This window comes from Dermacentor albipictus, chromosome 3 (genome assembly GCF_038994185.2).
Source record: "Dermacentor albipictus isolate Rhodes 1998 colony chromosome 3, USDA_Dalb.pri_finalv2, whole genome shotgun sequence".
Taxonomy (NCBI): domain Eukaryota; kingdom Metazoa; phylum Arthropoda; class Arachnida; order Ixodida; family Ixodidae; genus Dermacentor; species Dermacentor albipictus.
The window spans coordinates 109,732,856-109,755,616 of record NC_091823.1 but is presented as its reverse complement, the minus strand read 5'-3'; the positions used below and the strand labels follow the sequence as shown (position 1 = coordinate 109,755,616).

Sequence of the window (22,761 nt, the reverse complement as noted above, 5' to 3'; positions counted from 1 at the left end):
GTCACCAGCACGAACAACAGCGCATCTCCCAAGACTTTCAACAGCAAATCCACACATTGACACAAACCCTAAAGACGACCACCTCCTCTCTTACATCCCAGCTTACCAAGCTAAATGAGCACCTTGCCACGTTCATCACCCCGTCCCCTAACGCCCAGGTCGCCCCATTGGCTGACCTGGTAGAAACCACCACCACCGCACACCACACTCGCTTGCTTCAGCTCGAAACTTCGATTGTCCAGATCCTCACCCACCCTCCAAACCCAATCCAAGCAATTGGAATCACTCGCTTCTATGCTGGGCTCCCTCCAGGAGTCACTGCCCCCGGCCAAAAAGAAGGAACGTGTCCCCGCAAACTCTTCTACCTCTAATCTATCGTAAACATGGCGCGTGGAGAGGACCTCGAGATTGTGCAGTGGAACTGTCGAAACCTTCGACATAATAAGACCCCCCCCCCCCCCACCAGTATCTCCTCACCCGCCCTTCCCTGCCCCATTTTCTCCTTCTCCAGGAGACGCGGACGGCCCGCACCGTCCCAGGTTACCGTGCCTACCATGCCACGACGGGCACGCCGCTTGCGTCCATTTATGTACGCAGCGACGTCCTCGTCGAGCCACTTGATATCCCCTCCAGCCTCCATAAATATTTAGTTGGTGTGGTGTATTACCAACCTTCATCGCGCATCTCACTCGCCTTTATGTCTTTCTATAATCCCCCTGCCACATCCTCTTTGTTCACTGCCTTTGGGCAAATTCCTTCATTCTGTTCCCGCCACCACCCATCTCCTCCTTGGGGGCGATTTTAACGCCCCTCACACGCTCTGGGGCTACCCCCAGACCCTCAAGCCCGGCCGCCTTCTCCACTGTCTGGCCCAGGAACGCCACCTCACCCTTCTTAATACCTCTGGCTCCCCTTCTCGAGTGGGCACTGTCTCACAACGCTCCACGACACCCGACCTCTCTTTCTCTCGGGGCTCCCTCTCCTTTCACTGGCAGGTCACAGCTGAAACGCTCCTCAGCGACCATTTCCTCATTCATATTAGCGCTTCTCTTTCCCACATCCCTCGATCGCACTCAACCACTCACACTGACTGGCACGCATTTCGCGTAATCTCCTTTCCGCTTCCTTTGAATCTTACGACGACTGGACGTCGCGCATCACCGCAGCGCTTTCGACCAGTAGCCGTAGCGTTCGCTCACGTCACCCTATCCCAGACCCGGATCCTCACTTTATCCGTTTATGGCGTCGGCTGAAACGTCTCCAACGTTCCTTGCGCTCCCAACCCCAAAATACCCAACTTTCCTCTCGGATTGCTGCTCTGCGGGCCGAGATAGTCGCCCATGGCACGTCCCTCCAGCATTCTCGTTGGAGTGCGCTTTGTGACGGCCTCGATTCTGCATTACACTCGCGATCCACGTGGTCCCTTTTTAAATCTTTCTTGGGTACGAAGCCTGCCCTTGCTCCCACTCTAGCAAAAGCCCTCACTCAGGGGACTCCCTCCGATGTCTTTGACAAGCTCACTTCTTTGTATCTCCCACCCCCTCTCACACCTTCCTACCCAGCCTACTCTGGCGATCCTAACCCAGACCTCGACCGCCCTTTCACTCTCCGGGAGCTCGAAGCTGCCCTGGCTGCTAATGCTTCTCGCTCGGCTCCCGGTGAGGATACCATCACATACACTACACTCCGCAACCTCCCCGACCACTCCAAGGAATTCCTCATTCAGACTTTTAACAATGCCTGGGACAGCGGCTGCTTGCCGAGCGCTTGGACATCCTCTCTTATTTCTATGATTCCGAAGCCGGGCAAACCTCCCTCCCTTTCTAACCTTCGCCCTATCTCCTTGACGTCGTGTGTTGGCAAGACCCTTGAGCGAATGGCCTTGACTCGCCTCTCTGATTTTATTGAAGCGAAAGAGTTCTTCCCCCACTCTCGTATCAGCTTTCGACGGCGCGTCTGTGCACAGGACATGTTCCTGATCCTCCAGCACACCTTTCTCTCACCCAATCCCAGCCAGATCCACGCTCTTGTGACTGTTGATGTCCGCAAGGCCTTCGACAGTGTGTGCCACGACCATATCCTGTCTCAACTCTCCTCCATGGACTGCAAACATCGCATGTACTCTTATCTCCGCTCCTTTCTCTCTAACCGAGTGGCTCGTATCCGAGTGGACACGCATCTGTCCGATCCCCACCCGCTCACCCGTGGCACTCCTCAAGGTGCTGTTCTCTCTCCTATCCTCCCCGGTCACGTACAGGACACCTTGCAACGTGGCCTCGATCTCATCAACTCGTTTCTCTCCACTGCTGGCTTGTCACCTGCTGCGGAGAAATCCGAGCTTCTCCTTCTTAACTACTCCTCATACCAGCGCTCCCACAACGCCCTAATCTCCCTCCACCTTTCCGGCTCTCCCATTCCTATTGTCCCCCAATGCAAAGTTCTTGGCTTCCCGTACAAGTTATGGATATCGAACGGTAGTTCCCAATGTCTAGCCTGTCTCCAGCCTTATGAACAGGCACAATCCTGCGCGCAAGATACCTAACGGTAACGCATCAAGCAGCTTGCAGTCTTATATTACACGCATATTAAGTGGAAATATGAATTACTCGCGCTGCAAGTGGGCACGGAATACGAACTGGCCTATACGGCCAGGTATGAAATATAAGATAAGCGTAACATGTTTTTCTCAGAAATCAGACTCGAGAATAATTTGTTTCGTTTACATGTCCCTAGAAAAAAGCTGAAAGACGCAGCTACTTTCGTTCTTTGTGTGTGTGTGTGTGTGTGTGTGTTTGTGTGTGTGTGTGTGTGTGTTTGTGTGTGTTTCTTTTTTTTATTAAACAAATTCTGGCATTTTACGTCTGGCGATATGATTATGCGGGACTCTGTTCCGTTTTCAACATCTGGGCTTTTTTTAACGTGCACTTAAACATACGTACACGTGTGTTTTTCATTTCGTTCTTATCGAATTCGGCGACCTCGTTTGAACCCGTGAGCTCGAGTTTAGCAGCGCAAGGCCATATCCACTATGTAGCCACTAATTAGGCGACCACGACGTTTTTCTTTCTTTTTTTTCTTGTTAAGCATGAACTGAACAAAAAGTTTCACATGGCTTACGGGCCAAAGATTAGCATATATAATGGTTACCTAAAACTGTTTTCAGCTCCCGAGGTCCGACCGCAATAAAAGGACCCGTACCAATTACTCCGCATTCTGTTATACGAGGAAGACGGAAACATGAATGGACTGTTGCACTACAGCTTTTTTTTTCCTTTTCTATAAGAATAATTCCCGCAAATCTGAGCACAGTGCGCCAGAAGGGGCAGATATGTTTTATTTGTTTGAAGCGGCGCAAGCAGGAATTTTACATAGGTTGTTCCTTCTGCGTTTCGCAAGACCTACTAATGGAAAACTATATGCGCAAAAATACACACGAGAGATGCATGCTACTTGAAAAACAGAGAAAATATTTGTTCTCAGAGGGAACCGTACAATATGGTAGAATGAGAACCGACACTGCGGCCGCACGTGCAATCTCCGAGCGGCACTAGAAATAAATGAAATAAAGAAGGAAAGGCTTCTATTCCTAAGGCATACATACATTTCATATCCAATTACAAACACCGTTTGAGCGGTCTGAACGCATATACGCATATACCAGCGCGCGAAGTAGTACGAATGACCCTTCCGAGAAGTATCGCAAGCAGTTTCCAACGGCGCGACTTGATGCGGCCCACTGCACTTCGACCGCAGCGCCACCACAGTATTTTTCGTCCTTCGCCCTCCTAACTGCAAAGCATGCGCCGCCCTAGCCGCTCGTGTCACCCAACCTCATTCATGGGAGCCGCATCCGTCCACTCTCGTTGAACCGGTGGCCGTAGGTGGCCCTTCTAGAATTGGTTGACCCGCTACTCGGAGGATTGCCGGGCGCCCATGCCGGGCGGCATACAAATGCGCTCGCCAGCTTGTCTGCTGTGGCGGACTGCTTGCACCGGCGGCCGTAGGTGGCGCTTTTACAATCTGTTGCTCTGCTACTCGGCGCTTTGCTGGGCGGCGTTTGCTCGCCAGCTCGTCTGCTGCGGCGGACTGGTTGCATACGTAAAACTTTCAAACGAAGACAACAACTAGTATAAGAAAATTGTTTGTGTACTCAATGTAGTGCTATGTAATAACGTGTAGAACAGTATACAAATTATACGGAAATTTCGCGCCGCTTCATGCAAGAAAAAGAATTAACCGATGCTTACGTGCTCGTTCGGCGCGCCAAATATGCAGTCTAAGCTGTTTAAGATGGTTTATAAATGATGCGTCGCTTAGAATCAATGTTTCTATGACGTAAACGTCTTAACAGGCAATATCTAGACCACGATCGCGATCATAGGCGAAGTAGCGATTCTCCATAAAGAAAGCGACTACAGGCAGAAACAGACGAGATATGGATAGCAGGAACAAACACACGCCCTATAGTCGCTGTCGTTGTGGATTACCGACTCTTCCGCTCATAAAACTTGTTGCAGTTATCCGTATATCACAATACGAGAAACTGATCGCCTGGTACGCACTGCCAGCTACATTTAACCTCTAAATATGAGCGTATCATAACAAACGTACTGATAAAGCCACGGACAGAACTGCCGAGGGCTTTTTGCTTCGTGGTGGAGGGTCCGCATAATTACGTACGTACGATGTGATAAACGGCGTTTATCATCATCGATCGATCGCCTACACAGACGGTTAAAGACACCGAAATAGCGGCACGAGCGCTGGAACAGATCGCAGGAGCAGACGACAGCAAACAGGTTATAATTAGCGCCACTCTGCTCATACGTTCCGTCCCTATCGGCAAAAATTGTGAACTAGAGCACGCGTGCTGGAGTAAGAATATATGCGCGGGTCTGGAGTTACTGTACAACGTCGCTTCTGTTATGCAACAGTGTGTGGTCATAGCTTCAGGTCTAAATCGAAGTTATTCGACAGTATACTTCACTACTGTTTGATTTTCACTTTCGGTCTCGACAAATTTCGTTCCTACCGGTTCAGCGGCTGCTGCGCTATGAGAATTCCACATTTATTCTGAAACGCGTGAAGTCCTAGTTGGAGGCGTGACCCGTTATACGGCTCTGGCGCTCACCTAAAATTCCATGCGTAGACTCGTAGCGATGGTTCCACTTCCCTTGCAAACGATATGACTGGAAAAGAGTATGCTTCTCGGGATTAGGTGCAGTTCATAGGGTTTATTTAAATGAGCTACACGCACACACAGGAGCCGTGGTCTGAGCAACGAAAGGGAAATATTGCATGGCTTCGGCGCTCGCCTCGAAACAACGTCACTTCATCGTAGCTTAACGCTAATGTTCGCGCTCAAATAACTGTTGCGAGAAAATTTTTTGGGGGGTTTGGCAAAGAGCGGCAGCGTTATTACGTCAAGCTGTATCACTACAATTAGCATTGTAGAATACACTGTTGAGATGCCGGACGGATTCATGGCGCTCGCTTGCTCCGTAAGAATGTTTTTTTTGACTGCAATCATACACATTGGCGATAGCGCCTGCGCCCACCCGGCGCTGGCTCTGCTAGATATGATAAAATATCCTCGATAAAGTTAACGATACGAACTTGACGTGTTGAAGGCCGTCGCGCACAGGGGAAGTCATGAACGAGCATGTGAAGGAGGAAGCCGTGGGAGAAGCCATGTTGAATGTGACGTCGTCACTGGCGATCAATAATGCTTTTAGTTTATTTTGTCGACTTGGCTATCTGTAGGTTTCGTCGATAAAATTAAAAGTTGAGGAAAGAAAATTGATAGCTCTTGGACCTCTCTCTACAAAACTTCACAGTATCGACCGTTAGTCTGTCTTACGCCACCGTGAGGTCGAGAGTATCTTAGCGTACATATTATTGAACCTCGCGTGTCCTATTCCAATTTACTAATAAAATAGGTAATATTGCAACATTTTAAACTAGAAGCACTACGGGAAAACAAACCTAGCATTTCTCAAAGCGAGCGCCTCAGCAGTTGTGCCGTAAAAGATGGGTTTTATTGGCGCGCGCTGAAATGGGCACTGGACTTTCTTTTATGGTCTTAAATGGTTTGTTCAGACCTCGGTCCGGATTTTCGTTATCGCTTCTCGGCCTTTTGGCTAAGATCAAAGTGTAGTACCGCAGCTGGCTTGCCCGGCCCTTACTACCTTGACTTCTGGAAGCGCCGGAACCTGCCCGGTTACAGCAGCGTCTTTCTCTCCCCTGTACCTCTTTGTTCCTGATTATCCCTGCTGCCCTTGGATACCCCGGACCCTTGGATGGACTTGCTGCCTGCTGTTTGCGTAAGTGTCTACATTGCCTGTTTTGCTGCTTGCCTTCTTTTGACTGTGTAACTTTTATCTCTTGATCCATCTCCTTGTTTATCTGTAAGCTTAAATTCGATAGCGCTCTCCCTAAATTTCTGCATGCCATAACTCCTAACCCACTCGTTACTCCCTTTTTCCCCTTTCTCTGCGGCGCTCGCGCCGTAAAGGCTGTGCGCCCTCCTTTGCCTGTCTAACCTCTCTTTCTCCTGTCATCTGCTTACTTAAATTCGATAGCGTTTTTCCTAAATTTCTGCATGCCATAACTCCTAGCCCAATCGTAGCTCCCTTTTTTTCCTTTCTCTACCTCCGCGGCGCTCGCGCCGCAGAGGCTGCTCGCCTTCTTTTGACTGTAACTTCTACCCCCTTTTCCCTTCTCTTGTTCGTCTGTAAACTTCAATTCGATAGCCTTCTCCTAAATTTCTGCATGCCTTGACTCATAGTCCAGTCGTAGCTCCCTTTCTCTCCCTCCGCGGCACTCGCGCCGCGCTCCTTTGACCATGTCTTTTTGTGCACGCCCTTGCATATAGCGAACCGGTTGGCCCCACGTGGGCCGCGGTGAGCGCTTCGCTCACGTTTGGCTCACAGCCCCGCCGGTCTGCTTTTTGCGTTTCCTCTCCTCTTCCCCATTCTGCGTGCACGTTCTTGCATGTGGTGAACCTGCGGGCAACGCGTGGGCCGCCGTGAGCAATGCGCTCACGTGCGGCTCACGGGCCTGCTTGTCTACTCCGTGCGCTCTCTCTCTTTTTTTTTTTTTTTTCGCTTGCTTGCTCCGCGGCATTCGTGCTGCGGGTTATGTCTTCTCTCCCTTCTTTTTTCTCTTTCTTTTTCCTACCCTGCTTCATTGGTTTTATGTGTATTTCTTGCAAGCACTAAACCTGCTGGCTCCTCGTGAGTTGCCGTGAGCGGCACACTCGCATATCGCCTGTTTTTTACTCGTTCCTGACATCGGACGAAATGGCGCCACCTTTAGGCCACCCAGACGCCAGACCACAAAGCCGGATTCCAGTTCGCTCGCCGCCCGCTAGACTGCCGCAACATGACTTCAACCGCGCCGGTCCCGGTACACAGCCAATACGCCACGAGCAGGAATTAATATTGTTTTTTCCTCTCCCCAGTTGCTTCAAGTGTACAGAAGAAGGCTGCTCGATCGGATACTCACCAGCAGTGTGGACATCTCGACGGCAATCCCTTCAGCGTCACCTTGAGCAACAGCATGGCACCAGGATCCTAACAACTACGCACTTCTGCACTCTTTGCAGAAAGATCCTAGGATCCCGGCCGACCTCGCATGGATGTCTCGCTGGCGGCCAGCATGACCTCGCCGCGCGGGTTCAACACCCGCACAAGTGCACTGAATGTCCCTCTTCCTTTCCTTCCAGGAAGGGTCTTGACAACCACCAGCAGGCACACAGGAAAAAAGCGGCAGCACGGCAAGCCTCGTTCACGACCCAGCCGGTTTCAGCAACAGGCGGCGAATCTGACACTGACGCTGCACTTCCGAACTCGACCCGGAATGTGGTCCCCTCGAGGGAGGCCACACCTGCAGTGACGCCAGCTACGTCAGCAAGTAGCAGCCCCCCTGCTATGTCCTCTCCACCGACTACGACAACAGACGCATCTCTCTTTCTTTCAGAAGAAAGCAGCGAACCAGTCCCGCCGCTGCCCTCCTCTTCTCCCTCTCAGCAGGCATACGTCAACAATGACGCAGAACATAACAACACGACGAGCAGCGCGGCCACCCCCTCTCCCGGTGCACCGCTGTCGCCTGCTGCCGCCGAGAACGACGACGACGCCTCTCAGGAAATTGACCCAGTTTCTCTGGCAGGCCCGATCGAAGATGATGGCGTGCTAGCCAAGCACGCCCAACAACTGAGGCAGCTGCAACACGAGCCAACATCGGACGCTGGATGGGAGCAGTTTATCGGAATCCTGGATGACGCCATACAAGTAGTATGCGAGGCGGTGAAGCTTCCGGTAGTTTCTGCTAACCGGAAGCCTCGCCGCACTCTGAATCCTGAGAATGCTCAGCAGATTCAGACGCTGTACCGACGCAACCGCCGACGTGCAGTAAGGCTGATCGTGGAGGGTGAGTCCCAACTCTGCCCATTACCCCTTGACGAGCTGGAGGAACACTTCAGCAAGACTTGGGAGCCGCGTGAAGCCGACACCGCTATACTTCTGAACAAGGTGAGGCGAAGCGACATGGCTGAAGTCAGCCTTGCGCAGTTCACTGACGGCGAGGTAGTTTCCCGTCTTCGAAAGAGCGAGAACACCGCCCCTGGAAGTGACCGCCTCACTTACCAACACTGGCGCTCCACTGATCCCGAGGCTGTTTTTCTCACCGCAGTGTTCAACGTATGCCTGAAGTACCAGAGGATACCTGCTGCCTGGAAGGAATCACGGACTGTGCTCATCCACAAGAAGGGAGACCTCGGGGATGCTGCGAACTGGCGCCCCATTACCCTTGGGAGCACGATCTCAAAACTGTACGCGGGCTGCTTGGCGGCTCGCTTGCAGGAGTGGATCGCCTCCCAAGAAGTGCTCTCCCGTTGCCAAAAGGGGTTCCTGCCGTATGATGGTGTGTACGAACACAACTTCGTGCTGCAGGAGCGCCTGGATGCGGCGAGGGCTGGCCGTGGGAACCTGTGCGCGGCATTCCTCGACTTCGCCAACGCGTTTGGATCTGTTCCCCACAACGCTCTCATTGATGCTCTGCATGGCGCTGGTGCGGGTGATAACTTTTGTGCCATCATCGCTGATATTTACAGAGACAACAGGACCAGCGTCATCGCAGAAGCCGGGATCACATCACCGATAGAAATCTCAGCCGGCATACGTCAGGGTTGCCCACTGAGCGGCCTCCTGTTCAACCTGGTGCTCGACCCAGTCGTGCGTGCGCTTCAGGGAGGCGACAGGCAGCACAATGTGCTTGCCTACGCCGATGATCTAACGCCGCTAGCTGACGAGCCAGGTACGCTACAGAGCCGCATTAACGTAGTGGCAACCCTGTCGAGCCAGCTCGGGCTACGTCTGAACCCCGCGAAGTGCAAGTCACTGCACCTCTCCGGAGAGACACCCGTGGGGACACGACCTACGACCTTCACGGTCGACGGCACCCCAATCCCATCAATCAATGACTTCGAGGCGCACACCTTCCTCGGGCGACCTGTGGGGTTTTCAATCCTACCGGACCGGGCAACCGTGGACGAAGCCATCAACGTGGGTCGCCGCCTGCTTACCTCGATGCTCGCCCCTTGGCAGAGATTGGACGCCGTCAAAACATTTGTATTTCCGGCGCTCAACTTTGCCATGAGGTGTGGCTCCCTTGGTAAGGCAGAGTGGTCTCGACTTGACACAGCGCTTCGCCCACTCATCAAACGGACACTCTACCTGCCCGCCAACGCTGCTAACGACTACCTCTACGGTAGCTCCGCAGCGGGCGCCATTGGCATTCCTGTGGCGGCAGAAATCAGTGACATCTGCAGAGTTGACAATGCCTTTAAACTTCTCTCCTCTGCAGACCTTGAGGTACAGGACCTGGCAGTGGCGGCACTGATCAATGTGACATACAGGAGATTGAGACGCGTCACAGGACCGGGTGACATGGCCGCCTACCTGAGCGGCGAGACGGAGGGCGACTTCCGGGCCACGGCCACGCAACTCCAGTCCGTGTGGACGGAGGCTCGCAAGGCATCTCGCCGACTTGGTATCACCTGGGAATTCAACGAAAACGGCCCCCGCATCTCCAGGGGTGACATAACGCTTGGCCCGAGGAAACGTACAAAGGTGGTGAGGACACTCAGGACGGCACTGGCGAGCGCACGAAATCACGATCTCCACCAAAAACCCAGTCAGGGGAAAGTGATGGAGTGTGTTGCCGCCGACCGGAGCAGTTCCCACTTTGTGCGTACCGGCCAATTCACAAGGTTTGCCGACTGGCGTTTCGTTCACCGGGCCCGACTCAACGTCGTTCCCCTGAACGCAGCGAGGCCATGGGCAACGGCCGTGGACCAACGGTGTAGGATTTGTGGCGGTCAACCAGAGACCCTGCCACATGTCCTGTGTCACTGCATGACTCACAGTCAAGCATACACCAACCGCCACAACCAGATCGTGAACCGAGTGAAAGCCGCTGCCTCCGCCAAGTTCACTGTCACCCACGAGAATCGACCAGTGGGTAATACTAATCTCCGTCCGGACCTTGTGCTTTGCAGGGGCGAGGAGGCGATCATCATTGATGTAACCTGCCCGTTCGAGAACCGGCCTGCAGCCCTGAACGCGGCCCGCCAAGGGAAGGAGGAGAAGTACGAACCAGTCCGGGAGTACCTGCTGCGCAAGTTCCAGAAAGTCACCGTGGAGGCCATCATCGTCGGGGCACTTGGATCATGGGATCCCAGGAACGACCGGGTTATGCGACGCTTCTGCAGCCGCAAATATCTGCGGCTGTTCAAAAAACTTGCCGTGAGCGAAACCATCGCTGCATCACGAAACATCTATGCAGCGCATATCGCAGCCAATGGAGAACATCACTAGGTAAACACACACTACACTAACACACACTTCTATGCCAGCACGAAAACTTCCAAAATACCCAACAAACACTAAACGAACACACACCTCCATGCCTGCCCAAAAACGTACAGCAAATTCTAGTATAGTCACGTCAACAAATCATCCTTCTCGGGGGAAAATGTATCAAACATTTTTCAAAAAACCTCTGTTCTTATCAGCTTAATATCTGATACGGGTCCTATTTGGACCCAAGATATTAAACTTATTTTTGGAATGGGGCGGAGTGCTTGAAGCTTGCTTCACCTCCGCCACGGGTTGGCCCGGTATTGCACTGCCTCCGGGATCGGCCCACTCACCCCCATGGGGTGGGAAACCTTATTCAATACAAAATCAGATTGAAACATCTCATTGCATCTTAAGAGGTATCATCGACGTTGCTTAAACGCGGCATCGGAACTCAATTACCCCCCCTCGCAATATTCGGGAAGCTCAGCCGTCGGGCATGGAAGTCATGCGGGAAAGCCCACCTTCAAATTGAGGAGCGAATGTGCACGTTATCGGAAAAAAAGTAACTTGAGTTCAATTACTTTGCAAGGGACCAGCATGCTATACACCGTAACATGCATAGCAATCACCGCTGCAGAAGCTACGCAAGAAGTTGGGTCAAGAAAAGTTACCGCTCCAACAGCGTTCGCCCGCGCTAGCATGCACGGGAGGTTGCCGCGTCGGGGTGCAGAAACCCGAAAAGGACAACAAAAACTGATCTAAAACAACGCATTAGCAGTCGTGTACCACAGTGTGCTTCTTTCTAAGGAATAATACTTGTTTCATTCAATACTGAGCCTACATAGAAACTATTCACGCACAGTTGCGGTCAAAAAACGTCGAACTATATATCCGAGTGCAAACGAAGCCACTGCAAGAAGTCTCTCTAGGTTCCACAACGTTGACTGCTATCTATGGAACGGAGTTTAGTATAGACGCGGCTTCCGACCTTATTGCCCCCCCGTAATATTTTGAAGGCTTAGCCGCTGAACGACTGTCATGTGGGGAAAGCCAGATTCAAATTTAGGAGGGGCAAGCTATACTTGGTCACGTTACCATAAAAAAAGTATCCGAATACAATTACTTCATTCAAAATTTTAATTGATTACAGTGGCAAATTACTGCTCCCAAAAAGTAATTGCTTACTTTTACGCTACTTTCATATCAACGCTCATTGATACTGCACAAATACAGTAAATAGAACAAGCTGTCCTGGCTGCAACCCTTCACAATTTGTTTATCTTCACCAGCTATTGCATGTAATTTTTTTTCATTTGTTGCCTACCCACGTTTACGTGTGAAGGCGCCAGCAGTGACATTAGAAACTCGCTCGATGTACGCGCTGGAGGGAAGAGCTGTGTTGTAACGAACGAACACATTGCGCGTAAGACTGTGGTTACCCAATGCAGCGATGTTCGCGTTGTGAACACGTTCCCAATCGGGCCAGTCAAAAAAAATATTAAAACTCATCTTACAGGTCTTTGGCATCAACGTCCGAAGTGGCCATCGTCATCGAGCCTACAATCGCCTTTTCATTCAGTCGGCCAACATCTGGCGGAACTCCTCCCGGCGCCCTTTTTAAACGAATAATGTTAACAGAGGCCAGCAAATGCTCACGTCCCTCGAAAAGGTAGCCACATTCCTAATGTAATTTAATATAAAGCTGCATATCATCCAATCCTAAGAATTAGTATGTTATAATTGCAAGAGAAGGTGTATATGAGCCAGGTGTCAAACGAACAAAAACATGCGCGTTTGTTTCCATCTGTTTGGACATTGTCACATGCCGACCTCGGGCATTTTACTGAATTTGCCGCCAAATTTAGGAGCTCAAAGGTGTGTCCCGTGTTACAGCTTCTTTGTGAATAAAGTATAACTGGTTACGTGTAATTGGTTACAATAATTAATTACGTGTAATTCGTTACGTCTGGCGCAGGCAGATTGATAGAATGGGAATGGGTACGAATTTTGAGGGTATTAGCTGGGATATTTGGTGTCCGCACGGCTTCACTGTCCAAACGCAGCTTGTGAAACGGACGCCTGTCGCTCATTCGTTCTAACGGCACCCGTTAAACAGGAAATTCGGAAAACGGAACAGCCCGGTCACTAGATTCTGAATTCTTTAAGCAAGCTGCGCGACACTCCCTGCCACGCTCCGAAAGCTCAGCGTATCTCCAATTAGCCACGCACGATATTTCCGAGCTTTCGATTGTGATCGACTGTTCGAAGAAATAAGAAATCGTCCATTACTTATGCCACTCCGTGAGCGCGTTCCAAACTTGTGGACGAAGTCCCTCTTCGAGATCGACGGAACAAAGGCGGCGCCGAAGGAGGGAGCACAGCATGATTCCTTATTCTCATTGAGGGTGCAGGAGGGCAGTCCATAGTGGTAGGAGAGGTGTGATAGATAGGTCGGCAAGAGATAATCGATATTTCAACGGGTGTTCATGGACATACAGTTGTCCTGCTCGTCATATAGCAGCTGTAGAATTTCTGGAAATGCGGATATTCTTTCTAAAGGCTCTTGTTTATGTTTATTATTACGACGTTCCACCCGTGTAAGCTGTCTCACACATGCAAACTTCACATTATTACAGTTATGGGACTCACGTTCCTTAGCTCCGTGTTCTGTATTTCACAATTACTTTCCTTCTACATTATTCCAGCACAGTGTACTGGACATGTATTTGCTGGAAGCGCCGAAATTTTGTTCGGTGGGTCTAGTCCATTGCTTTCCTCTTGCTGCAACAGTGCCAATGCGGCGGCCCGCAGCCTTGTCAAACTGTTCTTACAGCTTTTTCTGCTGGTCTCCTGTACACTGTCGTCTACACCTTGACATGATGCTCATACAACCTATCATTATTATTAGTGGGACTACAAGGGAACGAGAATAAGGCAAATACTACTTCATTCTTCGAGAATACAGCAAATACTGATTTGCAGGAGCGGCGCGCGGAGGCGGCAGACTAGATATACAAGCAAACTGTAAGCACGATGCACGAGGTGGTGCTTGCATCTCACAGAATATGATGACTATCATGCAACCGCCGCGAAACACACCGCTTGCAGCCCTGCCTGTGATAGGAAACGGCTGCCGGTAAAACAAAACAAAATATTACTATTCTTTTTTACAGCGGAGCTGTATATAGCTAGGTTACCTTAGAATTTTCGTGTCCACACGCAAAGGTTATCATCATCAATGACTCATACCGCTGTAAACACTTGTACCCCTGTAAGCAAGCAAAAAACGCAATGGCTCATTAAGCCCCTGTTGGATACGGACCCTTTCCCTGGCATCACTCAAGTTCCCCGACTACATCCAATCGCCGTCGCATTCCAATTATGGTGCGCCGGGGCGTATCTACCACGTTACCGGACCCGTCAGACGGATTGGCGACCCCCACCTCATGCGCCCACGTCGAGCTATTCGCCCCCCCCCCCCCCGCTTGACTCTTCCCGAAAGTGCAACGGAAGGCTGGCACGGTTCCAGGTAGTTGATCTTGGTCCCCAGCCAAGCTGTTTTGCGACTCTGGAAGGTCGTTCGAGAACAACCCGTCTCCTCCAGCTGAGCGCTTCCAGGCGAGGAGGCGACGCCGGAGGCAAGTCAACCCTCGCACAATGGAGCCCTTGGAGCGTTCCCCATTGGCCTAATGTGACGGCACTTGCACGGGCGCCTGCCATTGGAGGAAAATGACGACACCTGAGCTGGCTCGACGATTGGCCAAAAATGACGTGATCCCGAGAGACCGAAGCGATTAAAAGCGAGAGACAGGGAGAAGAGCTTTTTTTTTTCGTTCTTCTTGCCAGGGGCCGCAGCGTCCGATTTGCTGCCGGCCGTCGACGACTTTATGACTGTTCATTACTTTGTGTTATTACTGTAAATAATGTAAATATACTCTCAGTTCTCAAAATCCTCCTCGACGTCGCCCAACTCCGCACTCAAAGCAAGATCTAACACCCCGTAAGGCAGATGCCACAAGCACTCAACAAAGTGAAGCGAACAGTGCTTAAATTCTTTCTAATCAAGCATACAACATACAGAACAGCCTGTCGAAAATTGTTATCATCAATGGCTCATACCTCCGTAACCAATGTCTCATATCCGCGTAAGCAAGCAAACAATTGCAGTGGCTCATAGCCCCATAAGGTATATATGGGTATATATATGGCTACTCACTTCACGGGGGTTATAGTAGCGATGACGCTACCCCCTCTGGTCGTTGTCGGTGATTTCGATGTAGATAAGTTGGGACCGAAAAGAGAGTGGCTTACGCGTTTCGTGTTGGAAACATTTCACTTGCGACGCCAGCCCGATCAGGCCCAACCGACCACCCAGCGGCGTACGTGCATCGATTTGACATTCTCAAAGAAAGTGTTTGCAGTTGCGAGTATGTCGATCAGTGTATATCATAGCGACCACAAAGCCAGTGTCACCGTAGTTACTAAGTGACAATGGGTGATGTCAATAAAGTACTTACGAGGAGTTTTCTTACGCCGGCGTTTACAGCTCCGTTGGCCATCCACCTCCGCAAGGCGGAATGGCCTTGAATTTTTTTTGCAGCGAAGCTGTTTATGGCACACGGAAGCGGTCGACCGTCAAATCAACACTTCTGTAGCCGCCGCGTTAGCTTTGCGGCTATGGCATTGCTAGAGGTCGTGGATTTGATCCCAATCGCGGCAGCCGCATTTCCACGAGAGCGAAATAGAAAACGCACGTGCACTTTGATTTTGGGACACGTTAAAGAACATCACGGTGTCAAAATTAATCCGCAGTCCGCCACTACGGCTTGCCTCCTAATCCGAGCGTGGTTTTGGAACGTACAGCCCCATAATCCAATTCAAGTTTAATACTTCTGCCACAATGCGATGTGCCATGTGAGGAAATGACAACGCTCAACCCTCTCAGTAGATATAAAATATGGCGCACAACATGCAACGCCTCAAGCAAACACCTCTCCCTGTGTTCTCTGTGTACTCCGCAGACAAGCAGCAATGGTGCACGCAAGGTAACGTTTAACATCAACTCACCACTCTCGTGTTAGCCTAAACGTTGAAGAAATTAAGCTTTAGCCGTCAACATCACCGCTAGTTGTCGTCAATCAAAGTATCCAGCACGGAAAGCTACGCTTACATCGATTCCCACAGTGCGTGGGATCTGCACAATTTTTTATAGTGTTTCACAGTATTTGGCAGCACCTTTCTTATGTGGCTGAGGTCGCTGAAGTCTTAGCAAAAAGACTATGCAATGCGATCGTAACGGTTGTGACTAAAGACAGAGAAGGAAACCGTTTTACCACACCACTACGCGATCGCAACGTAAAACGTTTTCTCGTAGCTAAACGAACCTTGTGAAGTGACCGCAGGCTCTGAGGGCATCGTTGGGCCAGAATTCTGCTTGGTGACGTAGTCGACGTTGCCGCTATCGCAGCTCGGTTCCCCTGCAACAGAACGATGTCGAAACATGAACACGCTTACACACAAAATGCTTACAGCTAACGTCTTGCCGCTCACAGAACGTTTGGAGCAGAGCGATCGTGCTATATCGCCATCCTCCACTTACCGACATGCCGCATGCCGCCATCTTTTGGACTATAGGTGGCGGACTAAATTTTCTACCTTCCTACACTCGTTGCACAGAGCGCTCCAAGCTGACGGAACCAGCTTACTTGGTAGAGAAACTTCTCTTCAGCTGCCGTCGTCGTCGCCTTTCCTCTTTCATCAGAGATGAGACGCCATAGACGTTTGCACTTGGAGAATAGATTTTACGTATACAATATTTACATCGACAGCTGTTTACAGTGAGTTTGACGCATCAACTCGACATAGCCGATAGTGCACAACACCGTTCGTACGTCAAGACCCTTCGGTTTCACTGGGACCGGCGCCTTAACTCGGCAGAGCCGAAAGTGCAAAGCACCTTTCCTGCGCCGCGGAACCTCCGTGAGGTCGGGAGCCAGGTTTTAATCCTTCAGTTGCTCCTCCCGAAACCCCTCGCGGCAAATCACGACACCCCATAGTGACCTGACTGGGCCAACTGGGCTGTCACTCACTGGTCGCTCTCTCTCTCTCTCACCCTTTGCCTGCGTTCCTCGGCACATTCAGAGATAGAGGGAGGAAAAGGAACCGCCAAACAACAAATACACAAATAACATCCCATCCATCCTGCTCTGCGACATGTAGGGGAAAGTCTCCCGACAGTTTGAAGAACACTTACGGGAAACGAACACCTGCGTCGCCCCATCCTCGCACCTTAATTAAAACCATCGCGCACTGCGTGCCGCAAAGGGCACCCCTGCCGAAGCGCACCCGCCGATTTACCATGCCGTCTTGTGCTGGGTACGTCTCCTCCGGCGGGCCCATAGAACTAAGTGCGGGGATGGATTGTGTCTCCGGCGCCATCCTGTCTTTCAAGAGACCGCGCATCGGGTCACCGATCCCTCTGGCTTTAAGTTAACCCCTTTGTCCCCCAAGCATGCCCATTGACGCCCTAACGACGCTTTGCCCGTGGTCCGTGCCAGGCAGGGCGCCTCCGTCCGCGCTTACGGGCCAAAGGGCCCCCAACGCCGCACCCTTTCCCGCGTTTCCAGACCGCCCGTGCGACAGGTTAACGTCCCGAGGTGGCCACGCGAGCCCTTTGCCGCCAAAGAGCGCCTCCTGACTCACTACCCAGCTGGTTTTGCTCTCGGCGAAGCCCGAAAACGGCGATCTTCCACCATTCTGGGGCGAAATTGCTTCTCAGCCCCCAGGCCATTTACAGGCAGCATCTGGATTTCTGCAGCGGCAATCGATGCTTTTCTTTTCGTCGACCGCAAAGCGCTACACTATTTCACTGCGCTAAAAGGAAATGTTCATAAGATTCGCATTGACCCTGGTGCGCATTAATTTGGCTGGGTGTGTTTCATAGGAACTTTATCCTGTGAAACACACCATAGGAATGTTCGTGCGATATTCATACCGCAAGTAGACTTCCCCGCATACCTTTACTGCTTAGTGGTGCCGGAAAGAAGGAACGGAAGGAAGGCGGTCAGGGAGTGCGTGACTGCTACGTCAGGTTGCGCTGGCATGCTGCATAAAGGTGTGCTCAGAAATTATTCGACTACTTACTGGAACCCGCTTCACATATACTTTTGTGCACCTTTTCTCTTTTTCAAAGCTTAACTAGCACCTGAACGCGGCGTGAGGCAGGGGTAAAATCGTAATAATCGCAATTTTTCCAGTCATCGAAAAGTGCGCTGACATAGCGGAATGCTCTAGCCCTATTATACACGTATTATTAATGCGTACGGTTGCAGAGACGATAAGAACATAATTAGAAAACATAGGCAACGAAACACGCTGTTGGCGAATTGCGAATATGAAATGAGAAACACGCTGCAACGGCACGGACGGCCGGTTAGACTTTTAGCCAAGAAGTTGGGCCCCTTCATTAACTGGTGCAAAAATACGAAATGCAATACCACTTGCAATTATAACACCTAAGAACGTTTCGCTAACAAATGAAATGTTGTATTTCGCAAACATGTGAAACCATTAATGTTATTTCATCGCCTGTCGCTATTTCTTTCTGCTTCAATTATGCTTCAAGGGCGGTCATACAATATGTAAATTCCTATATACGTACTGCTCTTTAGATGTCACTTTATTTATTTTTCATTGTTTTGATCTTTAAACACGTTTTTATAACTTTGTCCACTTCTGCGCAGATGTTACTGGACTGATTGCTTAAACGTAACTTGTTTGCTTTAATCACCACTTCAACGCGCTGCATCCGCACTGTGGCGCTTATCCTGTATGTACAGACACACATGTGCAAAAAAAAATGATTTCTTAAAGTTTCCTTATTCTTCTTGCAATGTTATATTAGCGTTCTAGCCTCTTGCGTGCATATTAATTTTACCAGTGCACCTTGCCCCTCCTGCTTGGGCCACGAGGCCTGTAGTAGGATTAATTTTTTAATATTATTTTTATGTGCTGTGCTGCCAGTTATGTGTGATCACGGGCCTCCAATAGCTTCGGCTATTGACCCATCAGATTTCTGCTGTGCTGTGCTTTTGCTGTGATCACATAAAATGAAGTGAAAATAAAACCTCTCTGCTACGTTGTAGTCGCCGCACTATGGTGTGAGAGGAACGGTCCACGTATTAAAAAATTGTGCGAATCCCTTGCACTGTGGGAACCGACGTAAAAGCGACGCTTTATGTGCTGTTTGCTCTGACTGACGGTAATTAGCGGTGATGTTGACGGCGAATGTGTAATTTCTTCAGCTTTTAGTGCAATACGAGAGTGGCGAGTTGATGGTAAATGATACCTTGCATGCTCCACTGCAGCTTGTCTTCGTAGTACATAGAACACACAGCGAAATGTGTTTGCTCGAGACGTTGTTGTGCTCCATTGTTCATAACCACCGAGAAGGTTAGCGTTGTCACTGCCTCACACGGCACATATCACATCGGGGCAGAAGGGTTAAACACATTTACTTGAATTATGGTACTGTAGGTACCATAAACCGCAATCGCATAATGAGGCACGCTGTGGTGGCGGACTAGGATAAATGTTGACCCGCTGGAATTCCTTGACGAGCCCCTATAAACCTAAGTACGCGAGCGTTTTCGTATTTCGGCCCCGTCGAAATGTGGCTGCCGCGGTCCGGATCGAACTGGCGACCTCGAGCAATTCCATAGCCGCAAAGATAGCCGCGGGCACAGAAGTGTTCAATTGAACTGCGACGCCTAAACTCTACGGTGCTACGATGCCGCTTATAGACGCTACGGTGTTTTAAAGCGGCTTTGAGTCTGCACGCCATGCGCCAGTCGTCCACTTGACGAATTTGCATGGCGTATATTTTTTCAGAAATAGCAGAAGCGTGCCGTACCTTGAACTTACATAGTTTGCTCTCAACCGGTGTCGTTTCAATAGTCGGGTACAACTTTACATCACGGGCGAGGCCCCGCCCAGATGAGCGAAGCGAGGCTGCCGGTCGCCTTCGCTACTAAACTAATAGTCCCGCTCGAAAAATCGTGCGTCTAAAACGCGTAATTCTCAGTTAAAATAAGACTTTTGTATCCTGATGACCGGTTTGGTAGAGCGCTCGTGATAGAAATACTACAGCACATGCCGGATCGCCACAGAAAAATCTGCGGATCCCACGCACTGTGGGAATCGATGTAAGCGAAACTTTCTGTGCTGTTCGCGTTTATTGACGATAATTAGCTGTGATATTAAAGACATTATGGCGCGAGGGATATCTTCATGTTATAACCAAAATTCAAACGTCCCACGGATACGTTCAAATAAGTATTCACGGATACGTTTATGTAAGTATTGAATGCCCGAAAGAGGTCCGTGAACTGTTGTGTGGAGGCACGTTATGCTGGTTTCCAACGTTTTGCTGACAAGCTCATATCGTGATCTCCTACGTGAAAAAAACGAGCCGTCGGGAGCGATGTATAAAGTTCATCAACAAACAAAGGGTTGGCTTTTCACGCGCCAGGAGGAGGGGGGTGGCGGTGAGGGCAGTGGAGGAAAAGAACTAGGAAGCTTACCAGCAAGTATGCAGCCTGTGGGGTGGGCAACACAGCAACAAAGAAGGTCAAGCGGAAAGTCAGAGAGGCTGAATTAATCTCATGGGTGGCGGCAATGGAAAAGAAACCTGCCATGAGTAACTACTTAAGGGGAAAAAACGAAATTAGGAAAGAAACCATTTATGATAACTCAAAGGGAAGCTCATTACTTTTCGAAGCGAGATCGGGATGCCTTAGAACACGCACGTATAAAGCGAGATATAAGAAGGAAGAAGAAGCATGTGCTTGCTGCGGTAAAGCTAGGGAAACGACGGAGCATATTTTATTAGAATGTGAAGACATCTATCCAGCGGTCGATTTAGGCACCACTGGCCTCCTTGAAGCCCTTGGGTTCAGCGGGAGCAGTGGTAAAGCAAACAGGTCCGCAATAGACATCAGTAAGAGGCGATTGGAGGATTGGTGGAAGAAAAGTAGGGAAACGACAAAGGACGGAGACGTACAAAAGCACAGTTCGCAATAGGGTATCAGAAAATTTGGACGTGGTAGTTCATAGTGTGTTTTTTTTTTCTCATGGGTTAACCTAGGTAGGATATTAGGCAGCATAGTAGCAAGAGCTTGGTGGCGCAAGCCACCGCCCCGTTCCAAAGGGGACGCTCATAACATCCATCCATCCATCGGCACACTGTGTGCACACTTCAAGAGAACCTCCACACTGACCCATGAACAGAAATAGTGACCCTGCCAAATCTCATGTATATGTACTCACAATGCCTGTCCTGCCCTTTAGCTGGCATGTAATGCATGATGTGCGCTGCACGGTAGTCGAAATCTCCCCATTGACTTGCGCTAACAGGCGCTGTTGCAAATATCGTAAATACACCAACTAGTCCATCTTTTTTTCCCCGCGCTTTCATTGGTCCTTCCAGCAGCCACAAGCACTAATAAGTCCTCGTTATCATCACCAGCCTATTTTATGTCCACTGCACGACGAAGGCTTCTAAGGGTAAATTCTTATTTTCATTCAGAACTGACCTTATATAAAGAAAATTGGTCAAAGGAAACCGCACTGTTTCTAAGTGTGAACGCAGCCACTGCAAAAGGTTTCTCTAGCCTCCATAGCATTGCCCCTGATGTTCCTGAACAAAACTAAACTCAATCGACTGCCGTGTGTCCAACTTGTGCAGCTTCATAATGTAATTCTCTTAGTACCATGATGACCGAACGCGAGGCATATGACGTACATATTCGCCTGAATAACGCGAGCGTCATGTAGAAACGTGCGCGATCAACGCGTAGCATCTAAGCTATTCTCGTCGTTTCGTCATCACGCTGGCATTACCTCATGCAGTGAAACTGGTCCTACGCTTTTATGAGAAGCTGGCGCCGTTGGCTCTGAAGCGCAAACATCACAGTGGAACCTGCACTTTATTTGTGAACAAAGCGCATGCAAGGACGAAAGTTACACATAGAAACGGTTTCCATCAATGAGCACTTTCCACCTTCGCGCAGTTCCAACAAACTCGCGCACCACTTTATCCGGCTGAGACGGCAAAGCAAAGAAAGCCTACTCACAACAGTCAACATCATTTGCACTGGTAGTGAACAGCTTGTCCTCGCAAAATATATTTGCCGCGCCTAACAAAAGCATGGACTGACAAAGCTACGCAGTACTACAACAATAACACGTGTTACGTACGTTTCTAGCACGATATATGCACACCATAGCTTCATACACCAACAAATCTGACGAGCACCCAGAATATCAGCACCCGTGCGTTAGCTTACCCATGCCTGAGCTTCGTGCCCCGTCAACAAAGAAAAAGCTCCGTTCGTGCACGTTCGTAAGCGCGCAGAGAAGTGAAGGAAAGTAGAGTTAAGGGCGCGAAACATACCACGTGACGGTGCTCAGCCAATTGGTAGGCGCAGACCTTCTCTCCTGCCTCCTCGCAGCGACGACGGTGGCAAGGGTGGCAAGATAAACTGTAACTCTATGGATAAAACTATGTCGCTACCTTTCAGTCGATCTTATTCAGGAACCTTAGCAGTAGCGAGCCCTAGCCATCTCATGTAGCCTTCGCCCCCTCCCGGCCTCCTCACTGGACGGCTGCACACTAGTAGAAAAGTAAGCGCTGCTGCAATGCTTTTGCGGAGAGGTCACGAATAATTACAGCTGTCAAAAGGCTAACTTGGCGACGCCCAGGGAGCTCCTGAGGGCATTGTGCACATTCGTAGCGATGCAAAGGTGAAAGGTCCAAACGATCGAGTTTCTCGCGTCTTCTTTTCTCTCTGCCGCGCTCCTGTCATGTACACACACGCTCTGAACTAACCCCCGACAC

At 50.2% G+C, this 22,761-nt stretch overlaps 1 protein-coding gene and 1 pseudogene across 1 annotated transcript in view; one reads left to right on the top strand and one right to left on the bottom strand.

The window, feature by feature from the left end:
• The window catches only part of LOC135908501 (uncharacterized), a 68,941-nt gene extending 52,667 nt beyond the window's left edge, over positions 1-16,274 (bottom strand). The window contains exon 1 of the mRNA XM_065440311.2: positions 16,250-16,274. The gene's annotated coding sequence lies outside the window, so the exon portion shown is untranslated. The remainder of the gene's footprint in view (positions 1-16,249) is intronic.
• LOC135908516 (U2 spliceosomal RNA) lies at positions 11,046-11,216 on the top strand (annotated as a pseudogene).
• Positions 16,275-22,761: the final 6,487 nt, after the last annotated feature.